This window comes from Dryobates pubescens, chromosome 7, assembly GCF_014839835.1.
Source record: "Dryobates pubescens isolate bDryPub1 chromosome 7, bDryPub1.pri, whole genome shotgun sequence".
Classification (NCBI taxonomy): Eukaryota; Metazoa; Chordata; class Aves; order Piciformes; family Picidae; genus Dryobates; species Dryobates pubescens.
The window spans coordinates 23,081,158-23,103,078 of record NC_071618.1 but is presented as its reverse complement, the minus strand read 5'-3'; positions in this window follow the sequence as shown (position 1 = coordinate 23,103,078).

Below are 21,921 nucleotides of genomic sequence, written 5' to 3'. Positions count from 1 at the left end.
TTCTAAGCTCCTCCCGGGGTGAAGAGCAGTCGGTTATGTCATCTTGTTCTTGCTCCTCTGCCTCCTGTTCCTCAACTTGTGGTCCCAACAACCTCTCAAGGATCCCTTTAAGCTGAGAAGCACCACCACTAGCTGCTGTCCTACCAAGAGATGCATCTCGATCCTCTGATGATCTCAATAACTCAGCTATATTTTTAAGACAGATTTTCTCTTCCTCCCCAGCAGAAGAACCTTGCTGTGCATCCCCGTCAGCTCCTGAATCAGCTTTAGTCTTACCCTTCCTTGTTGTTAAAACTGCTACTTGCTTTACTGGAGCTGTGTTTGGGTTTCCAGCTGCCTTATTATCAGAAGCTGATAAGCTTCGAGACAGATTAGTTGCTTTGGAGGACGCTTCCGCTCCTGCCATGGAAGAAGGAGGAAATGACTTTGCCTCGTTAATGGTGGCTGCCTGGGACACAGGAGCCACCATGTTTGGGGCTACTGTAGCCCCTGGCTGCTTGCCAGAATCATCACCATTGCTATTCAGAGCTGCCTTGCCGATTGACTTTTTAGCTTTATCTTTAACTGACACAGATTCTCCATTATCATCCTCACTGGATGTTCCTGAAACAGAGCTAGGGTGGCGTTTTCGTCTCTTAACCCTCCGTTTTATAACAAAACATGCCTTGGACACTTTTTTCTCCCGGTACAGTGCTACCAACAAATACACATTAATTATCATCATCAGCAGGACTACACACATCAAGAAAATCAGCTTTGGATCCCAGCCATCACTTAAAATTACCCTTTCACCGAGCGGAATCTTAAACTCTTTTATCTCAATAGGGAGTGTGCTAGATGTAACATTCCTGTACTTTTTAACATAAAAGAATTCCAGGCACTGATCATACAGAAGCCGAATCTTGTACTTAAACCACAAATATAATTTTTGCATTATATATTTACCTATCTTATCGATAATCATACCCAGGCAATACTTGTAGATCAATACACCAAAGACCGAGAAGAACAGACGCTCAAAAAGCCAAAACACCTTCATGTTTGCTCGTTCGACTTAAGCAAGCAATAAATCAAACTAATTTGTCAGCAAGCCCCGAGTTGGGCAGCCAATAAATGTGGTAGGTTGAGAGAGGGCTTAGCTCTCCCTCCTCCACAGAGTAAGAAACCACAGCTAACTCAGTCGAAGAGCAAAAGCTATATATTTACAAGCATATATGGAAAGCAGGTTATATATAACACAATATATACAGGTATTTACAATATATACACAGAAATACACAGCAAAGACAAATAACACAACAAAAATCCCTCCCTCAGGGAGGGATCCCCTCTTTGGAACCCCCTCTCTCCCCCCCTTACCTCCCTTTTTCCCCAAAAAGGGGTTAGAGAGAGAGAAAGGCAAGTTACTAAGGAAAAGAGTTGTTAGCAAGCTTCAAAAGCCCATGCAGGATTAGTGTTTGCTTATCTGAAGGCCAAGTCCAGCAGTTCGCAGAAGAAGCAGGCAGGGAGAAACAGGCTGAAACACCAAACTCCCCCAACTCCCAAACCGAACTGAACTGAGGAAAAAAAAAATTTTCCAACCGCTTCACAAATCTAAAGCTGAATTTTTGTTTATCAACCAATGAAATTCGTTTAGAATATCAGAATGTTTTGGTTCTAGTACCAAAAACATTAGCCAGTGTGTTCCAGCAGTGTTTGTTCTTAAAGGCACAGCCTCAAACGACCACACTACTGGAAAAGATTCGTGTTGTTCTTAATCAAGGTTATGATGACTCCACATGGAATTCTGTTGAAGGTGATACTGCTTCATAACACAGGAAAAGAAATAAAATCATGGGAAAGAAACAAAAAGTTCAACTGGAGATTAAATGCTACATTATAATATTTAAAGTAACATCAGTATCACAATTCAGAAATAAAAGTAGTAATCTAACAAATGAAGTAAGTCAAAGAAGAAACTACAGCTGTTACTTCATTAGTAACTAAAACCAAACCAAAATGAAAAAAACCAAAAAACCTACAAACAAACAAATAAAAAAAACCCCCACACCAATAAAACAAAACAAAAACAAAAACAAAACCCACTCAAACTTGGTACCACTCTGTATGGGAATACACTGTTCTTATCACTTTAATATGAAAGTACATTCTGTACTATGTAAACCACCAAAGCTCACATCTCTTAGGATTCATTCATTTACTCCATCACTCTGGAAAAGAATGTGTACAAGAAGAAGCAGTTTGCCTGTTTATTTGCTTTTTCTCAAACATTAGAATTGAGATCATGATTCATGTTACTGATAATCTCTCCCCTAGAGAGACAAAGGAAAAAAGAAATAAGATCCAACCTATGCACTTCTAGGACAGGAATATTTTTTCTCTGCATTTTTCTTACCTTTATTCCTGCTAAAATGGCATCAAAACATACATATTTTTAATGCTTAAAAGGTCAAATCCACCTTTTGTATGAGCAATATATCTCTCATGGATATGATACTGGTCTTGCTCTTCCAGTGGAAGTCAGGTTACCATACACAACTTAGAATCTTAGAATCAATAAGGTTGGAAGAGACCTCAAAGAACATCAAGTCCAACCTGTCACCACAGACCTCATGACTACTAAACCATGGCACCAAGTGTCATGTCCAATTCCCTCTTGAACACCTCCACAGGTGGCAACACCACCACCTCCCTGGGCAGCCCATTCCAACAGCTAACAACTCTCTCTGTGATGAACTTTCTCCTCACCTCCAGCCTAAACTCTCCCCTGGTGAGATTGTGTCCTCTTGTTCTGGTGCCGGTTGCCTGGGAGAAGAGACCAATCCCCTCCTGGCTACAACCACCCTTCAGGTAGTTGTAGACAGCAATAAGGTCTCCCCTGAGCCTCCTCTTCTCCAGGCTAAACAATCCCAGCTCCCTCAGCTTCTCCTCACAGGACTTGTGCTCGAGGCCTCTCACCAGCCTCGTTGCCCTTCTCTGGACACGTTCAAGAGTCTCAATGTCCTTCTTAAATTGAGGGGTAAAAATCCCACCTTTTTACAGGGGGCTGTACAAGGGTGCATTTTTTTTTAATAGCCTATATTCAATCAATTTATGTGGTTATTTATTCATAGGGTCCTAAGTTAAAGCAGCATCATCTAATAAATTCTTCATGTCTTCTTTTTGCGTAGCAATTAAAGCGAGGTTTTTCATTTAATATATATGGAATATGTAATGATCAGTGGCACAAATGAAGTAAAACACTCAATGAGATTTTTATAAAATATTGCTTTTTAAATTCTTTGTAGCAAATAATTACATTTCATATATTCTCATATATTTCAGTTAATACAAATTGAAATGTTATCTAGATAGACTAAAGTATTTATCTATTTGAAACCATCAACATTTTCTACATCTCAGCTCCTGTATTCTATTGACTTGGAATTTTGTTTGACATGTCCTACTTTATGTCTTCATCAGCATGAACAGTTCAGTTGGAGAGGGTATTTGTTAAGAGTATTCAGAAGAGAAGGACTCTCACATTTTTATTGGTTTATGTATGAAAATGAATCATTAATTTGTCTGGTGTGCTTAATGGAGATATACAGATATAAAAACAAGTTACAGGCTTTCCTTAATTGATTTCTAAAAAGTAATGGCATTTTTCATGTCTTTAAGTTCCAGATGAAATGGGGACAATTTCAACTGTACTATGGAAATGACAAAAGCATGGCAATACTGACACTGACCTGAAGGTCCTTCTTAGCCCAGTGGTTGAAGTTTTTTCTTTAATTCCACATCTAAATTTGCAATTCTTTGGATTAAAACTCCATTGTACAAAAAGTTTCTTCTATAGTTTGCCTTTTCTTTTCTTGTCTTTCTTCTTCTCTTATACTAGAAAAAACTTTTTGCAGAATGTGCAGCAAACAAAGGTTTGGAATGAATATAAAATAGTATTCTTCTGCTGAGACAGATGAATAACAAAGAGGTGATTTAGTATAATCAACACAGCTTCACCAAGGGCAAATCCTGCCTGAGAAACCTGGTGGCCTTCTATGACTAGGTCACATTAATTGATGAAGGTCGAACAACTGATTTCATTTACCTGGGCCTGAGCAAACCTTTCGACACTGTCCCGTACCACATTCTGGTCTCCAAGCTGGTGCAGAAAGTGTTTGATGGATGGACCGTTCAGTGGATGAAAAAATGCCTTGAGGGCTGCACCCAAAGAGTGGCTGTCAATGGGTCCATGTCTAAGTGGAGGCCAGTGACAAGCGGAATCCTTCAAGGATCAGTACTGGGACCAGTCTTGTTTAACATCTTTGTTGGTGACATGGAGAGTGGCATTGAGTGCACCCTCAGCAGGTTTGCTGACAACATCAAGATGTGTGGTGCAGCAGACACACTGGAGAGAAGGGATGCCATCCAGAAGAACCTTGACAGGCTGGAGAGGTGGGTCCCTGAAAAGCTCATGAGGTTCGACAAGACCAAATGCAGGGTCCTGCAGCTGGATCAGGGCAATCCCAAACACTGGGCTGGGCTGGGCTGGGCTGGGCTGGGCTGTGCAGTGGCTGGCTTGAGAGCAGCCCTGAAGAAAAGGACCTGGGGATGCTGGTAGATGAGCAGCTCAACATGAGCCACCAGTGTTCACTTGCAACCCAGAAAGCCAATCACATCCTGGGCTGCATCAGGAGAAGCGTAGCCAGCAGGTCAAGGGAGGTGATTCTCACCCTCTGCTCTGGTGAGACCCCACCTGGAGTAATACGTCCAGCTCTGGACCCCCTATTACAAGATATGGATGTGCTGGAACGTGTCCAGAGAAGGGCCACAAGGATGATTAGAGGGTTGGAGCACCTCTCCTATGAGGACAGACACAGAGAGTTGGGCTATTCAGTCTGGAGAAGAGAAGGCTCTGAGACCTTATTGTGGCCTTCCAGTATCTTAAGAAGGCCTACATGAAAGCTGGTGAGGGACTTTTTAGGGTGTCAGGTAATGATAGGACTAGGGGGAATGGAACAAAATTAGAAATAGAAATGGGTGGATTCAGACTGAATGTTAGGAAGAAATTCTTCACCATGAGGGTGGTGAGACGCTGGAACAGGTTGCCCAGGGAGGTGGTAGAAGCCCCATCCCTGGAGGTTTTTAAGGCCAGGCTGGATGTGGCTCTGAGCAAACTGTTGTAGTGTGAGGTCCCTGCCCATGGCAGGGGGGCTGGAACTAGATGATCCTTGAGGTCCTTTCTAACCCTAAGAATTCTATGATTACATGATTTTATTTTCTTTTTTTAAATTTAATTTTCTTCTGTTTGTTTTTCATCTAGCCCACCTTGCTGCTCTGGTTCAGCATATACCCCTGAAAGGTCTAATGGTAAAGGCAGCAGAAGGATAAAATTTAGCCACAGGAAGGAAGACTGAGAACTTTGTTGTTCTTGGTTTATGGATATGATAGGCTCCAGTTTAGAGTACTGAATGCATATCTTTACAGAATCACAGAATGGCAGGGTCTGGAAGGGACCTCTGGAGATCACCTAGTCCAAGTCCCTTGCTAACACAGATATGACTATATCAGGCTGAACAGGAACTTGTCCAAGCAAGTTTTGAAAGTCTTCAGAGAAGCAGAATGCTCCTTCAGCATTTCAGTAGATTTTCAGGTGCAAAGTATATTAATAGCAGTTCCCTGCATCAGTCTTGACCAATGCCATATAGAAATGCCCCTTTCTAGCATTATCCTGAGTATAGAAATGTAGAACATAGATTTAAAGTGTCTGTTAACTGTTTTGTCCAACTCCTTCTATTAATTTATCACACTCCAATTTGAAATCTATTAGGCTTCTTCTACTTTCTTCTATAAATTATTCTTTAGCACTTAGCAGTTTTCCTTCAACATTCTTTCAAAATATATACATGGTGAAATTGTATTTGTTCTTATGTCAGTAGTATTTAGTAGCTTAAAGTACTTTTTTTTTTCTCTGTGACATTTCCTTTGTGATACATTTACAGAGCAATTAAAAAAATAAAAAAAGTAGAATATGATAGGCAGTGTCCTGAAGTAAAGCAGGTTATCCACGCTACTCATGGTTTTCTGCATCATTTTGAGTTCATCTTCCATGAACAGGGATCACTAAAACAGTACATGAGGCTTCAGTTTGAACAGGGCATCATATAATGGCAGTCTGATCTATACCTGCTGGACATGCCCCTCCTGATCCATTCTGACATTTATCTCCCAGTACTGTGCCATCTATAAAATTCATCAACTCATGTTTGCTTCTCATGCTAGTGTTAAAAAAACATTTGTTTCAGAATCAGTCCTTTAATCAAATTTCTAGAAACTTCCTCAAGATGCACTACCCCTCTTTCAGAGATATTGCTGTTGTCTCTTTCTTTTGTCTTGTCCCAGATTTCACACCTTTTAACATTTTACAGTTAATCCATAACTGCTAAAAGAAATTTAAAAAAGAACAAAAAACAACACACCAAGTGAACAAAAGAAACCAAACCACCAAACTACTTCTGAGCTGTTATTTTAGACTAATAAACATATCTATACATATGGAAGACAGAAAGAATGACATGAATATAGGTGTGCTTCTTGAAATGTAAATTTATCTTACAAAATGTAATTTTTTGCATGTTAATTCAATTGCCAAGTGTAATCTGATTTAATAAAAATACGTCTGTCTGGCTTATCTTTTTTGGTGTGCTAAACAAATTTTTACCAACATTCTCACTACATTTGCAGGGTGTAAACTAGTTTAGTCTTTAGAAAGCAGAATATAATAGCTGGCTGTGTTATGCATGCTAAGTGCCTTGTTCTTCCTAAATTGAATGACACATATATCACATAAAATTGTACAGAGTCAAGTGGGAGTTGCAGCTGGGAAAGGCTCTGACACAAACAAGGAGGATTACAGTTATTTTACACCAACAGCAGAAACTACATATCTCAGTGGATATAATGTCTTTCTTCAATTTGCTTCAAAATAAGCAAGCCTAATGAGATATTGACTGTTTCAGCTGTAAAACAGCTGTAAAACAGATCCACTAAGGTGTTTTGTTTCTTTTTGTTTGTTTTGGTTTTGGGTTTTGTTGGTTAGTTGTTTTGGTTTGTTATTGTTGTTGTTGCTTTCTCTCCTGATGGATTCCAGTACTTCAGAGAAAATTCTGAAAAAGTAATTACTGGTATGTTTTATCAACAAGGCAATAGCTCTATGAGACATTGTAACTGAGCCATAATTACCCTCTACTTCCTAAAGGGACCCTATGATACAGCAGTATCTTACTAACAGCTTGTGCCAACATACTGCTTACTTTCTCCTACATTGCCATTTCATTATTCTGATAGCTAATTACATTCTTCTTTCTCAAATTCTCTCTCCCAAAGTTTCCCAGTTTCCCCAGTTCCACACATTTTTCTTCCTCACCTGCTCAAGTGTCTATGTACAGTCATAAATTCAGGAGAATTGTGTGACCTGTTCACATTCAGGAGAGTTAAAAGAAACTGTGATATGACAAAGACTTGTATTCTTGCACTGAGATTCACATAAGTCTAAATTTATTATTCCTGATTCTATTATGGGGGCCCCAGTTGATGGTCTATCATCTATCCTTTATAGCTGACCTCATCAATTACTTCCTTCAAGTGGCTGTCAGGGCGCTGGGTGCACTAAAAGACCTTAATGACCCTAACCATCCTCCTACAAAGTTTACCTGGTCTCTGAGTCTCCCCAGAGGTGATTGTGCCCCGCTTCTCAAGCACACACAATTCCTACATTTCCCAGGGCCTGCTCCACAGGGAGCTGTCAAACCTCATGGCACCCTGGCAGTGGAATGCTCATTTGTTAACACTTGGCTGCTCAGTTTTCGTACAGTACAGACCAAGTAAGCTGTCTTTTATGCTCTCCCTTCAAAAGAAGTTTCAAAGGAATAGGCAATGATTTAAGGAAAACAATGAGAATAATCAGAGATACAAAAATCATAATTACTTATAAAAAGTTAAAGAAGATAGGTTGCCTCCTTTAAGAAAGAGAAAGAAGAAAAACATGAATAAAGTTTCAATTCAATTTTAAGCATAAGTTATTGAATTAAGAGATAATGTGACCACATTGTACCTTGCCTATGTTTTCAAATCAAACAAGAGTCTTGCTGGTTTTAATGTGAAATGCCCAGATGTCCGTAATCAGGAAAACATTCTAGTTTGTCAGTCTTAGCTCATCAGAAGCTGTAGCAATATTGAAGTATTTGTGTAGAATTTTTATCATCTGTGTCCCTAACTGTGTTATTTGGCATCTTAAGTTATCTAATTTACTCCTACATGTTGAGTAAGTTGCTATTATTTCACTTTTAACACTCCAGTATCTGGTGCATAGAAAATTATGTTGCTGAGTCCTAAGTCTGTGTCTTCTGAAATATAACTCATCCACAGAGTCTGAACTGATGAACTGAATGAAGGTGTAGTTCATTCTTTTCAGCGGCCAGGGGAAAATAAGACTGTGGTGGTCCCTAAACATCCCTGTTGGTGCATACCCTGTCTTGCTCTCTGTTTATCCTAGACTCACTGGGACATAGGGCAGGAAATATGATAGTGAAAGGTATACAAACAGTATAATCTTCATTACCTCGTATTCTGAAGCAGCTTGAATAAGGTTTTCACTCACTGGATTCCGATACAGTCAAATACATCTTCTTCTTCTTCCTCCACTTCAGCTTGTGTCCAGAGTCCTAATTCTCTTCCACTAGACTTGCAGCCCAAGGAGAAAGTAATTTTAATCTTTATGAAGAAAAAAAAACCCACAAACATTTATCATTCTTCTAAAGAGACATGCAAGCAAAATATAGAAACATAAAAACCCCCAGTATATTAGAAAACAAACCTGATATTTTACTGCTAAATTACTGATAAGTTACAGAGTTAAACAACTTGAAGTCTCAGAGCACTAAATGTAGCCAATGATTGTTTTCCGTTTTGTTACAGGTCACTGACTCAGCAATGATCCCAAGAGATTTCATTTAACAACACATATAACTCATATAAAGTGAGTTTTGTTTGTCTGTTTCCTATGCCTTTATGCATCCCCACATCTGGAACTAAGCAGTGCTGCCAGCTTTGAAAGAACAAACATGTAAGCACACTTATGAAGCATGAGGCGGACAGGCTATATATTGACAAAAAATGAATGATGCATCTTTTTAAAAGGTCAGTTATACTTTTCCAGGAAGTTGTCCAAGATGGAGTACCACAAAAAGAAAGACTAAATTCAGGATTCTGACAGACAGATCATTTCTCCCTTCTTCTTGTGTTTCTAGCAAAATTGAATATCAAATGACAGATGTGTGTATAGACTATATGGAAAACATTTAAATATTACATAAATTATGCATATATGCATGTGGACATATTCAGATTCCCACAGATGCATCCATCAGCCTGTTGGGTCTGCAAAAAATGAAAAGAATGATAAATATATGTGACCTAATACTGTTTATAATTACATGTACACATTAGACAGCATTCACATATTTATTCTCATCTCTATTTGTATATAAAAGCCAAGTTATTTTCCTGTTATTTCATTTGTAGCTAAAATATTAATATAATTATTAATTATAAATGTGAATGTTTTCTAATTCCACAGTAGCTCTAGAAAGCTGCTATATTGGATATCCACACATTTATACTCATTGATTTGATTATTCAAGGCAATCCCAAGCATAACTACAGGTTGTGGAATGACTAGATTGAGAGTAGCCTTGCAGAGAACGACTAGTGGTTGAATAACCTGATCACCTTCTATGACAAAATAACTCACACAGTTGATACAGAACAAATGGTTGACATTTTCTACCTGGACTCCTCCAAGACTTTTTACATGGTCCCCCATAACTTCCTCTTAGAGAAACTTTATGGCCTGGATAAGTGGTCTGTGCAGTGAATGGGAACTCTGACAAGCTGCACCCAGAGGATGGTAGTAAATCTTTTCAACCTAGAAACCAGTCAGAATGGGGTCTCCCAGGGACTGATATTGTGGCCCAGTACTCTCTAATATCTTAATAAGTGATCTGGATGTTGGGATCAAGAGCACCCTGATAAAGGTTGCAGACAACACTAGAATGAGTGCAGAGGTTAATACTCCAGATGGAATAACAACTATCTAGGAAAACATGGACATGGTGATAAAGTGGGCTATCAAGAATCTTGTGAAGTTCAACAGGGAGAAAGGTAGGTCCTTGCACTTGGGAATACATAACCCAGGAGTGAAGCTCAGATTGGGATCCTCCTGGCTGGAGAGCAGCCATGTGAGAAGGGACCTAGGGGCCTTGGTGGACAACAAGCTCAGCATGAGTGAATAATGTGCTGTGGCAGCAAAGAAATCCAACAGGATGCTTAGTTGCATCAACAAGGGCATTACCAGCAGAGATAAAAAAGTCATTATCCCACTACTCAGCATTTGTCAGACCATACCTGGAGTACTGCACAAAGTTTTCATCCCCACTGTACAGAAAAGATGTGGACAGGCTGGAAAGTGTCCAGAGAAGGTTCACATGAATGATCAGAGGACTGGAAGACCTGCCATATGAGGAAAGGCTGAGAGAATGGTATTTGTTCAGTCTTGAGAAGAGGCTTAGGAAAGACCTTATTATCATGTGCCAGCACATAAAAGGTAGCTACCAGGACAATGGAGACTCCCTTTTTACAAGCAGTCCATATGGAAAAGACAAGGGATGACAGGTACAAGTTACTTCCAGGGAGATTCTAATTGGAATTGAGAAGAAAAATTTTCACTGTGAGAACAGATAGAGAGTGCAATAATCTCCCAAGAGAAGTAGTGGTTTCCCATCCATTGGTCAGTTTTAAGACTCAGATTGACAGACTGCTGGGCCATGTAATTTAAACTACACAATCACCTATGAAAGGTTGGACCAAATGATCCTTGGGATCCCTTCCAACCTGGTGTTCTGTGATGCTTTACAAATAAACCTACCTTTGGCTACTAATGTCTTTCTCACTGTAAAATTAGATCAAAATACCCACTGCTTATATACCTCTCTTTTTGAGTACTGATACTGTTGCAGAGATCATAACTCTATAGAGTAAGAGCAAGAATTTTCACTTCATAACTTTTCATACCAGTCTTTTTTCTAATTCACCAGCAATAAACCTACGATTTTCAGCCACAAATATAATCTGAGGAGAGCAGGTGTTTCTCTTGTTTGTTTTCACTTCAAAAAATACTCAGTAGTGTAACTGTGCTGAAATTTACCAGTGTGACACTACAAATAATGACAAGTTGTAAGAGCAAGTAGACATGTTTGAGTAACCAAGACCTTCTCGAGTGTTGTTTGTAGGCTGTTTTGGGAAGATGGAGCTAACCTGACATAGCACCTCTTTATTCGTCCAGCTGAGAAATTCCTAACAGATATGTTTTACTTTACAATTTGCATGAACTCAGGGAATTACTCCAGAAGAAAGTTCTAATATTAATTAGCATTCATGTGATGTGTACAGACAGCAGCTAAGAATCAGAAGCAAACCAGAAACTGAATCAAAGAGGTGGTCTAGGTAACACAGCTGAAGAGGCACATCACAGACTTAATCTAAATTCATAACAAGCACCTTATTTGTTGCCTCTCTCTATGAGTAGTTTGTCACAATGAGAACACAAAACACTGGAGCACACACTGCCCAGTTTTCTTTGATTACTTTTTTCTGGATAGCTCTTGAGAAAATACTTTGGACTGAGAAATCATATACAGCTTGAATGTCTGCAAGAGTTCATCATTTTCTTGATACTCCAAATGCACTTGGAGATGAGGAGTCTTACATAATGCTTTGAGCAGTCTGAAAAGTTGAAGAGTTTTGAAATACCTTGTGACTTCTTGTGTTCTTTACTTTGGTCTTGTTCCTGTTTCTGTGAGTGCATATATTGGGTGAATGTGCTGTTTAATTACACTTTCAAGGATATACTCGCTTCTGGGGGGTATATCTACAGATGGATAAAGATCTACATTAGTTGTCTATGTAGTTCAGGTTGATCAAATTCAAGTTTACATTCAAAGCTCCATAACTGTTAAAATTGTTCTGTAATAAAGCTGTGAGTCCATACAAGTAGGAGTTCACTGATGCCACACTTCAGAATTTTGACTTTGAATATCTTTTTTTCCTTCATCCATTTCAGAAGAAAGGAATTTAATTAATATAACTACTGAATGTATTCTAGTTCACATCATTTACAACAATTTTACATCACTGCTTACTGTGCTTCTTGCTTGTTTCAGACCATTATATATATAAATGTGTGCTCTGTGGATGATCCTAACATGGACATGTGAAAACTAAGAGCTTTTTTGAAAGTAGTCATCTAGAGAGAAGAAGTACTTCACAAACTGTGTGGTCTAAAAACTGCCTAACCATTTAATTTCAAGTAGCTCAATCCTGTATTTAAATCTCATTCTTAGATCCATTTGAGGCACCAAATTTTACATATTATTCTGAGTCTTTTCTTTAACACAGAAAGATTCCATAATAAGGTTTTGATTTGCTAGAATTTGTGTTTAAGATTGTAGTAGGGGACAGTGTCAGGGATGGATAGTAAATCTAAAGCTTAATAATGTCTTTCTTATTCTATTGAGTTTGTATCTGCAGCTATAATTTAGTGCCTTAGAAGTAATAATTTGATTAAAATATCCATATATGAAAAAGGAAGACTCTCAAAAAAATCAAGTATCAACACTCAATCTTCTTGAGGCTAATGGGTCATTTACAATAAGGGTCATTGTCACTAAAATGGAAGCAATACTTTATGTTTCTCACTGTAATCTGTCCTTTGCAAATCTGCCTCAATCTAAAAAAAAACAAAACCAAACCCACAACACTGCATTGCACTAGTGTTATGCAGCTAGCAAACAAAGATTTTATTTTATTCTTATATCAAGCTTAAGAAATGTAGCTACAGACCACATAAGCATTCATCTCTAAAACTTGTGCCAAAAGAAATCCTAGGCTACAGAGGAACTAAAACAGCAGGAGATAGACATATTTTCTCCCACTATATTCTTCGAGGAAAATATCAAATTGGAGACAAATCTTTTTTTCTCTGTCACTACCTTATATTGGCAGAAAGTAATGGTATGCTGCAGCCAGAAGGTAACAGAATATCTTTAATGCTTCCTCTTTTAGCTCACTGTAAAGCTGATGAGTGAGTAAATCTCTGCTGGACGATTTCACAGCTCAATGTGTGCATCATGTAGGAAGGAAGAGCAAATGCTTGGGTTTTTAATGCTACAGGCAGAGATCCAAGAAAGAAAAGGGATCTCAAATAGCTAAGTACAAGGGGCAATCATCAGCTGATAATTAAAATATTGAATGACATTCTGAGGGAATGCTGTACAACAGTACCTTCTAATTTCCTGCATTTGAAAGAGGATTAAGACTGAGTTTCCCACTATGCATTGAAGAGATGGGGAGCTACTGTGCAAAATAGTGACATTAGTATAATCATTCAAACACAATTTAGTTTGCCTAAACTAATATTTGTGCAGATCTGACAAGATGGACAGCTTTTTTTTTTTTTTTTTTTTTTTTTTTAATCCTTGACATTGCCTTAAGGATTTCCATATTTGAAATTTCAGTTTAGCAGATTTTCACTTTGGCTTGAACATTAACTCAAAATCATAACTTCAAGAAAGAAGCCAGTGGTTTTATTGAAGTGGCCTGAAATTCTGGCAGACAAACCAGTGTCAGAAGTTCTATGACCTGTATATACAACATAATCTGGATCAAATATGTTTGGCACAGACAAGTATTCTTTTCATGACCAGAAATCCTACTACACAGCTTTACAGTGATCTTACTGCACATGCATAGGTCAAGTGTATGTGTATGGTAGGTCTGATGGGGGGGATATGTTGGACTAATTCTACAATGATGTGCAGATCATTTTTCTGTTCATGAAATCTCAAACATTAGACTTACTGCATGTGCAGGTTGATTCCATAGTATAATGCCTGCTATAGATATAACTTGAAGTTGTACTTCATATGCTTGATGAATATTTATTATGTAGGATTTATGTAGAAGTAATTTTCTATGAGTATTTTTCAGAATGTTAATTGAAAGAGGTTTTATTAATAATAGTGCTGCTGTATTTCGACCATGCTAATCTTTTAATATTTGCTGCTAATCAAGAGACTTTTACATGTGCTTTAATATATAAGCCTTTCACATTTTCATACATTTATCTTCTGATTAGCATTGAATTTTCTTTTTCACTGTGTTGCAGATCATGGCAGAAAGTGAATGGAGTATGGAAACCAATTCTGCACATAATTTCCATGAAGAATCAGACTGGATAACTCAAGTCTAATAGAAATTTGTTCAAATCTTGTCCAGAATTAGTTTTCTCTCTTCCTAAAAGCAGAGCAAAGGAAAAACAAACAAAACAACAACAACAGCAAAACAAACAAACAACCAACAAAAAAAACACAACCAAAACAACACACCAAGATAATAGTGATGCAGAAAAACAGAGTCCTGATCTCTAACTATAAACTAGGTCATTCGTTACTGGTTATCTGAACTCTTGCTGGCATGTCCAGGGTAGCATCAATTTTATCTAATTTTAGTTGTCTTCCATAGAAGCTAAGCTAGTCCCTCTCAGTTCTCTTTATAGTCAGTAAAGAAAAAGAGGCACTTTTTAGGGAGAAATTCACTTGACCTATATCTGACATCTGCTTTAGGATGAAAGGAATCTTGTCCTAAAAGTGCTTATTTCTCTTCACTGAATAAAGAAGCATCATGGAGTGACTAACTCACCTAGAGAGGCTTATATTGCAAAGGGCTAATTGAGAGGAGCCCTAATATTTGTTTCTTGTCCTTAAACAGTAAATAATTAGTTTTACAAAGGAAAAGATTTCAAAATATAATTTAAATCTATGCACTTTGGGATATTCTGCCAACTGGTGCCATAGAATCATAAAATCATTCAGGTTGGAAAGGACTCTTGAGATTATCAGGTCCAACAATTATCTCTACTGTACCAAGTTCACCACTAAACAATATCACTAAGTGTCACATCTAAACAACACTGAAATACATTCAAGGATGGTGACCACCTACCTGGGCAGCCTGTTCCAATGCTTGACCAGCACCTACCTCACTATACTGTCCTTTCAGCCTCCTCTTCTTCAACTAAATATTCCCAGTTCTGTCAGCTGTTCTTCATATGACTTATTCTTTAGGCACTTCAACAACTTAGTTGCTCTTCTTTGCACCTGCTCCAGACCCTCAATGTCTTCACTGTATTGAGGTGCCCAGTATTGAAAACAGTACTTCAGGTGTGGCTTCCCCAATGCCAATTACAGAGGAGCAGCCATTTCCCTTCTTCTGCTGGTCAACTATGTATGACACAATGCTCAGTAAGAACAATGATCTGTTAGCCTCAATGGAAAAAGAAGCTGAAACCCAATCGTATTCTTCACCCCAGACAACCATCCCAATTGTGAAATTTTGAACTAAATGAAAGTGGCACCAAACACTTCAAAATTCTTCCTTTGCCCTTATTTTCCTCGACCATATCACAATGATATTGCTCTTATTATGAAACATCTGATTATTTTGAAAGCACCTTTATAAAGACAATTTTTTAAAAAAATCATATAAAGTACAGCTTAATAAACTTAGTTATTTTTATTTTCTATTAATTTATCAGGTTCAACTTAAATCTGTAAATTGTTTTCTGTGTTTCATACTACACATTTAAAAAAGAAAAACTGTTTTCTCTTTAATTCTCTAGCCTTAATTTTATTCTAACTTAAAGAAAAAAACTTCTTTCTCTTCTTCTGTAAAAAAAGCTACTCCTATAAATATCTTAAGACCTGGTATTACTAATTCTGTTTCTTTTTCTTCTTTTCCCTATAGAATCAAGAATGTTTGGGGTTTGAAGGGGTCTTTAAAGGTCATCTTGTTCAATCCCCCTGCAGTGAGCAGTGACATCTTTAACTAGATCAGATAGCCATCTTCATATTAAGAACAGGATTTTTTAATTGACATTATTTATTTTCTGTATTGATATATGTTTGGATGACTTTTACTTAGCAATAAAGAATTGGGAAAAATATGCCTTTTATAGACTATATGAATTCCCTTTTCCTTTTTTTCTTGATGTCTTTTAATATTTACCTGTAGATGACTCATTGCTTGACCTATTCCAATATTCAAAAGCCAATCCCTGATTCCTTTAGGTATTGCATTGTAGCTTTTACACTGCTAAGTAAATTTCAAGCTTTATCACAGAAATCTGCAGGGATTCCATGTGTAAAATAACAGATAAACAACCACTGATATTTTATAAGTTAATCCTCTGAATAATAGGTGGCCATTATAAGCCTTGCAGATTTTTCATACTCTCTACGTGTACTTTAGCAACTGCATTAGAAATGACACGGGAACTCTTGCTACTGTTTACAGATAAAAGTTAATTTTGAGTTTCTAATTGCTTCAAATATGATTAAAACAGTGCTCTTATCACAATTAACTGGTTCAACAAATCAGAGACTTTAAATGTACTGTAATTTTCCTGCAGAAATATAAAGAAAATGGAAAAAGTCAGTCAGTCTCAATTTTAATGTACTTACTTCTTTTAGTATTTGCTTTTCCATTTGCATATTCATTCCAAGTAATTAGTGTTCAGTCAAAGGTTTATAGCAGGATGTGGAGCCAGTAATTGTTTAAATACACTTGTTTTCTAGACAACATGCATATTCATGTCTACTAGTAATTCTAGTTATGTTTATTAGAAAAGGAGGAAAGGATAAGGAAAAATGTAATGCAAAAATGTTGATGATTTTTAATGAGACATTTACAATAAAGTTTTCAGCTTTGACAGAACTATGCTAACAATGTAAATGGTATTTTAGCTGATTTTTGAGATAGAAAATAACAGTCATTACAAAATAAACAAACTGTTAATACTTTGTACACAACCATTAAGACTAGAAATAATTTGTTTCTCTTATTATGTGTTGTGTCAGATTTCATTCCAAATTTTGGATACCTAAACATAGCTGTGCAAGTATAGTGAAGATATAGGTACCAATACTACTTAATTCTTCATTGACTATGTTGACTAGATTGCCACTGGCTATAGTGAAAGCTTAGGTGTCTAGTTCATATGCAAAGAAGAATGTTCAGACATCAAAATTCAAGGCTGTGAAGCTGAATGCCATTCCTCAGAGCACATTCTTCAGTTGTGAACTGAACTCCTCCTCCTCTTCCAGTGTTAGACTGTGAAGCATCTGTAATGTGATTGATGCCCTTGTAGGTTCCCAGGTACTCCTGAGACAGAGAGAAGAGAGCAAGATTTGGCTGAACAATCCCTTAAATAGAGAAATGCAGGAAAATGGAAGAGAATAACAAATTACAATATCCTGGAATGTACTGCCCTTTTTTCCACTGGGACTCGCTAGCCTCTGGAGAACTTGTCTTTATATATACCAGTTAACTTGATTTCCCTTAACCTACAACACTATAACATTCTGTGATTCTGTGAATAGCTGGAGAGGGACATTTTACAAAGGTGTGTAGTGACAGGATGAGGGGTAATGACTTCAAAATGGAAAAAGACAGACCTGAATTAGGAGGAATTCCTTCACCATAAGGGTGGTGAAGCACTGGAATAGAAGTCGTAGAAGTCTGAACCCTGGAAATGTTCAAAGACAGGCTGAATGGGGACTTGAGCAACCTGGTCTAGTATAAGATGCCCTTGCCTGTAGCAGGGGAATTGGAATTATATGATTTTTAAGGTCCCTTACAACCCAAACCAAACCATTTTATGATTCTAAGATTCTATCATCATTCAACATTTTAGAATATACATAGCCTGAAAGATGTTCCAAATGTGGCTATTTGTATACACTGACTGTACAATACAGTCCCAATCATTGTCTCTAGTGTAGACCTGTCTTATCAATACCTCATGCTACATTAGAAATAGCACAGTCCTAATGATAGATTCAGCTTCCAGATTATCTGGCATTTACCTGTTCAGGCAACGGAATTAAGCCCCAGATGCTAGTCACAATGGTATGAGATCAACACTTATTAAATATTTTGAGTCCTTATGAGTAAGAATCAGGCCAGCAAGACTGATACCATGGTGGGAATCTGTTATAGACTGCCTGACCAGGATGAAGAATTGATGAAATTTTTTATAAGCTCAACCTAGTTACAGCCATTAAGGATAATAAAAAAATGTTTCTATAAATTCATCAACAACAAAAGGAGGAATAGGGAAAATCTCAATCTTTTATTGGATGCAGAGGGAAACATAGTGACTAAGGATGAAGAGAAAGGTGAGGTGCTCAATGCCAGCTTTGCCTCTGTCTTTAGCAGTGGATACAGTAGTTCCCTGAACACCCAGCCTCATGCACTAGGAGTCAGGGAGGGGAATCAGAATGAGGTCATCACAACAAATGAGGAAGTGGTCAGTGATCTGCTACACTGCTTAGCCGCACATAAGTCTATGGGGCTGAATGGGCTCTACCCAAGAGTGTTGAGGGAGTTGGCAGATGTGTTCACCAAGCCACTATCCGTTATTTATCTGAAGTCCTGGCTAACTGGAGAAGTCCCAGGGGACTGGGGATTAGCAAATGTCACACCCACCTACATGAAAGGAAGAAAGGAGGATCCAGGAAACTACAGACCTGTCAGTCTGACCTCGGTACCAGGGAAAGTCATGGAGCAGATCATCTCAAGCTCCATTACACAACATATAGAGAACAACCAGGGGATCAGGCCCAGTCAGTATGGGTTTATGAAGGGGCAGGTCCTGCCCTGCCTGACCAACCAGATCTTCTATGACAGGATGACCTGACTACTGGATGAGGGAAAGGCCACCTAGACTTTCAAACACTGTTTCCCACAGAATTCTCCTGGACAAACTGGCTGCTTGTGTCTTGGATGAGCACACACTCTGCTGGATTTAGGTGGGAGTGTTAATCTGCATGAAAGCAGAGAAGCTCTACAGAGGGACTTGGGGTATATTGGATCAATGGGCCAACATTAATGGGATGAGCTTCAACAAGATGAAATGCCAGGTCCTGCACTTGGGTGACAACAACCCCAAGCAACACTATGGGCCTGGGGAAGTGTGGCTGGAAAGCTGTCTGGCAAAAGGGACTTGAGGGATCTAATCAACGAGCTACTGAATATGAGAAAGCAGTATGCCCGGGTGGCTAGGAAAGCCAATAACATCCTGGCTTGTATTAGAAATGCTGTGTCCAGTGGGAGTAGGGAGGTGATTGTCTCCTTGTACTCAGCTCTGGTGAGGCCCCACCTTGAGTATTGTGTTCAGTTTTGGGCACCTCAGTACAGGAGAGATGTGGCGGTGCCAGAGTGAGTGCAGGGGAGGGCAAACAAAGATGGTGAAGTGCCTAGAGAATAAATCTTATGAAGAGAGCCTGAAGGAGCTGGGGCTGTTTAGTTTGGAGAAGAGGAGGCTGAGGGGAGATGTTGTAGAGAGGCTGGTGCTGGTCTCTTCTCACAGGTAATTAGTGCTAGAACAAGAGGGAATGGCCTAAAGCTACAACTGGGTACATTTAGATGGACATTTAGGAAGAAGTTTTTCACAGCAAGAGTGGTCAGGTATTGGAATGTGCTGCCCAGGGAGGTGGTTGAGTTGCCAACCCTGGATGTGTTTAAAGGTTATTTGGATGTGGTGCTTGGGGATATGGTGTAGGGGTGAGCCTTGTAGAGTAGGGTTATCGGTTGGACTTGGTGATCCAGAGGGTATTTTCCAACCTGAATGTTTCTGTAATACTGAGATAAAGAATTATTTATAAATATATTTACTGATGTTTACTAAATCTGTTTAAGCATTTAACTATAACATTGTCTGCTAATGTGTTGTAATGTTTGATAGCTTTCCTTGTTTTAAGGATGAGACTGTCAAATTCAGTCGTAGTATAATGTCTTTATGATTACTACTGACACGATCAGTGATTTGTTCACTAAACTTACATTTTTTATTTCCTTTCAAATCTTCCTTTGTGAATATCCGTGTTGATACAAAATCCTGACACTCCTCCCCTTACAGAAGCATATAAAAATCTGTCTCTGCCTTTCCATTAAATCTGATAATCGTATCTGTCCCTCGTTGTTCTCTGTCTTCTTCTGATCTGACTTCATTCCATTTTAATCTTTTAACATTTTCTTTTTCTCCCTACAAAGAAATAAGTACGAAAGCTAACTTAATCTTCCAATTCCTTTGCCTTTTGGACCAACCCACCATTTTCTAGATCTCTACACCATCTTCAAAAGCTAATCTTTTTATCCTCTTTGTCAGACTTCTCTTGCTTAAATCTTCTGGTCATTCTTTCATTAATATTTTCCTTCTTCAGCATATCCTGACTAATCAGTTCTTGTAGTATATTTTGTTGTCTCTTCTTCATTTTACTTCACCTGCCTTTTAAAATTCTGATACTTACTCCTCTTCTTATGTCACCCTTATAGCATGATTTTTGTATATCTTTTAGTTTCAATTGCATAGTCTCAGACAGACTTAATACATGGCTCTATGGCTGCATTTTTCAGCAACAACCTCCCTTGAACCTCCCCTGGCACAGCTTGAGACTGTGTCCTCTTGTTTGGGTGCTGGTTGCCTCGGAGAAGAGGCCAACTCCCACCTGACTACAACCTCCCTTTAGGTAGTTGTAGAGAGCAATAAGGTCTCCCCTGAACCTCCTGTGGTGGTGAGAGAAGTTCAGTTCTCCCCCCCCATCCAGAAACCACTCAGTTGGAGGAGCAGATGGAAAAGCTATATTTTACAAGCAGGATGAAATGTGATGAATATATACACAATATACAGTATTTACAGTATATACAAAAATGTACAGGAAAGAATGTAACACAGGAAACCTGGCCCCTCCTCGCTGGAGGAGGGTCCCCCCAAAAACCCCTTTTCCCCCTTCCTCCCTTTTTTCCCAAAAAGGGTTAGAGAGAGAAAAGTAATTATTAAGGGGGAAATTCTGTTAGTTCAAAGTGACTGTGACAAAGAGAAGAAAAGAACAAGTTTCTTATCTCATTAGTCCAAGGTCAGCCAAGCACAGAAAGAGAAGCAGCCATCCAGGCAGACTGAATGAGACAGACTGGGGCACAAACTGAACTAAAACTAAAATTTAAAGTTGCATTCCTACTGATCTACCAATGAAATTCATTTAGAACTATCTTTTGTTTTCCTTTTCACATCAAAACATTCAGCTAGAGTGCTCCAGTAACTGTCTCTTCTTAAAGGCATAGCCTAAAACTGTCACAACTCCTCTTCTCCAAGCCAAGCAACCCCATCTCCCTCAGCCTCTCCTCCATGGAATAGAATAGAATAAACCAAGTTGGAAGAGACCTTCAACATCATTGCGTCCAACCCATCATCCAACACCATCTAATCAACTAAACCATGCAACCAAGGACCCCATCAAGTCCAACCTCCAACAATGGTGACTCCACTACCTCCCCAGGCAGCCCATTCCAAGGGCTAACAACTGTTTCTGTGAAGAACTTTCTTCCTAAAATCCAGTCTAGACCTCCCCTGGTGCAGTTTGAGACTGAGTCCTCTTGTTCTGGTGCTGGTTGCCTGGATGAAGAGACCAGCCCCCACATGGCTACAACCCCCCTTCAGGTAGATGTAGACAGCAACTCCTCTTCCCAGGCTAAGCAACCCCAGCTCCCTCAGTCTCTCCTCATAGGGCTTGTGTTCCAAACCCCTCACTAGTTCTGTTGCCCTTCTCTGGACAAGTTCCAGCAATTCAACATCTTTCCTAAACTGAGGGGCCCAGAACTGGACACAGTCCTCAAGGTGTGGCCTACCCAGTGCTGAGTACAGGGGCAGAATGACCTCCCTGCTCCTGCTGGCCTCACTATTCCAGATACAGGCCAGGATGCCATTGGCCT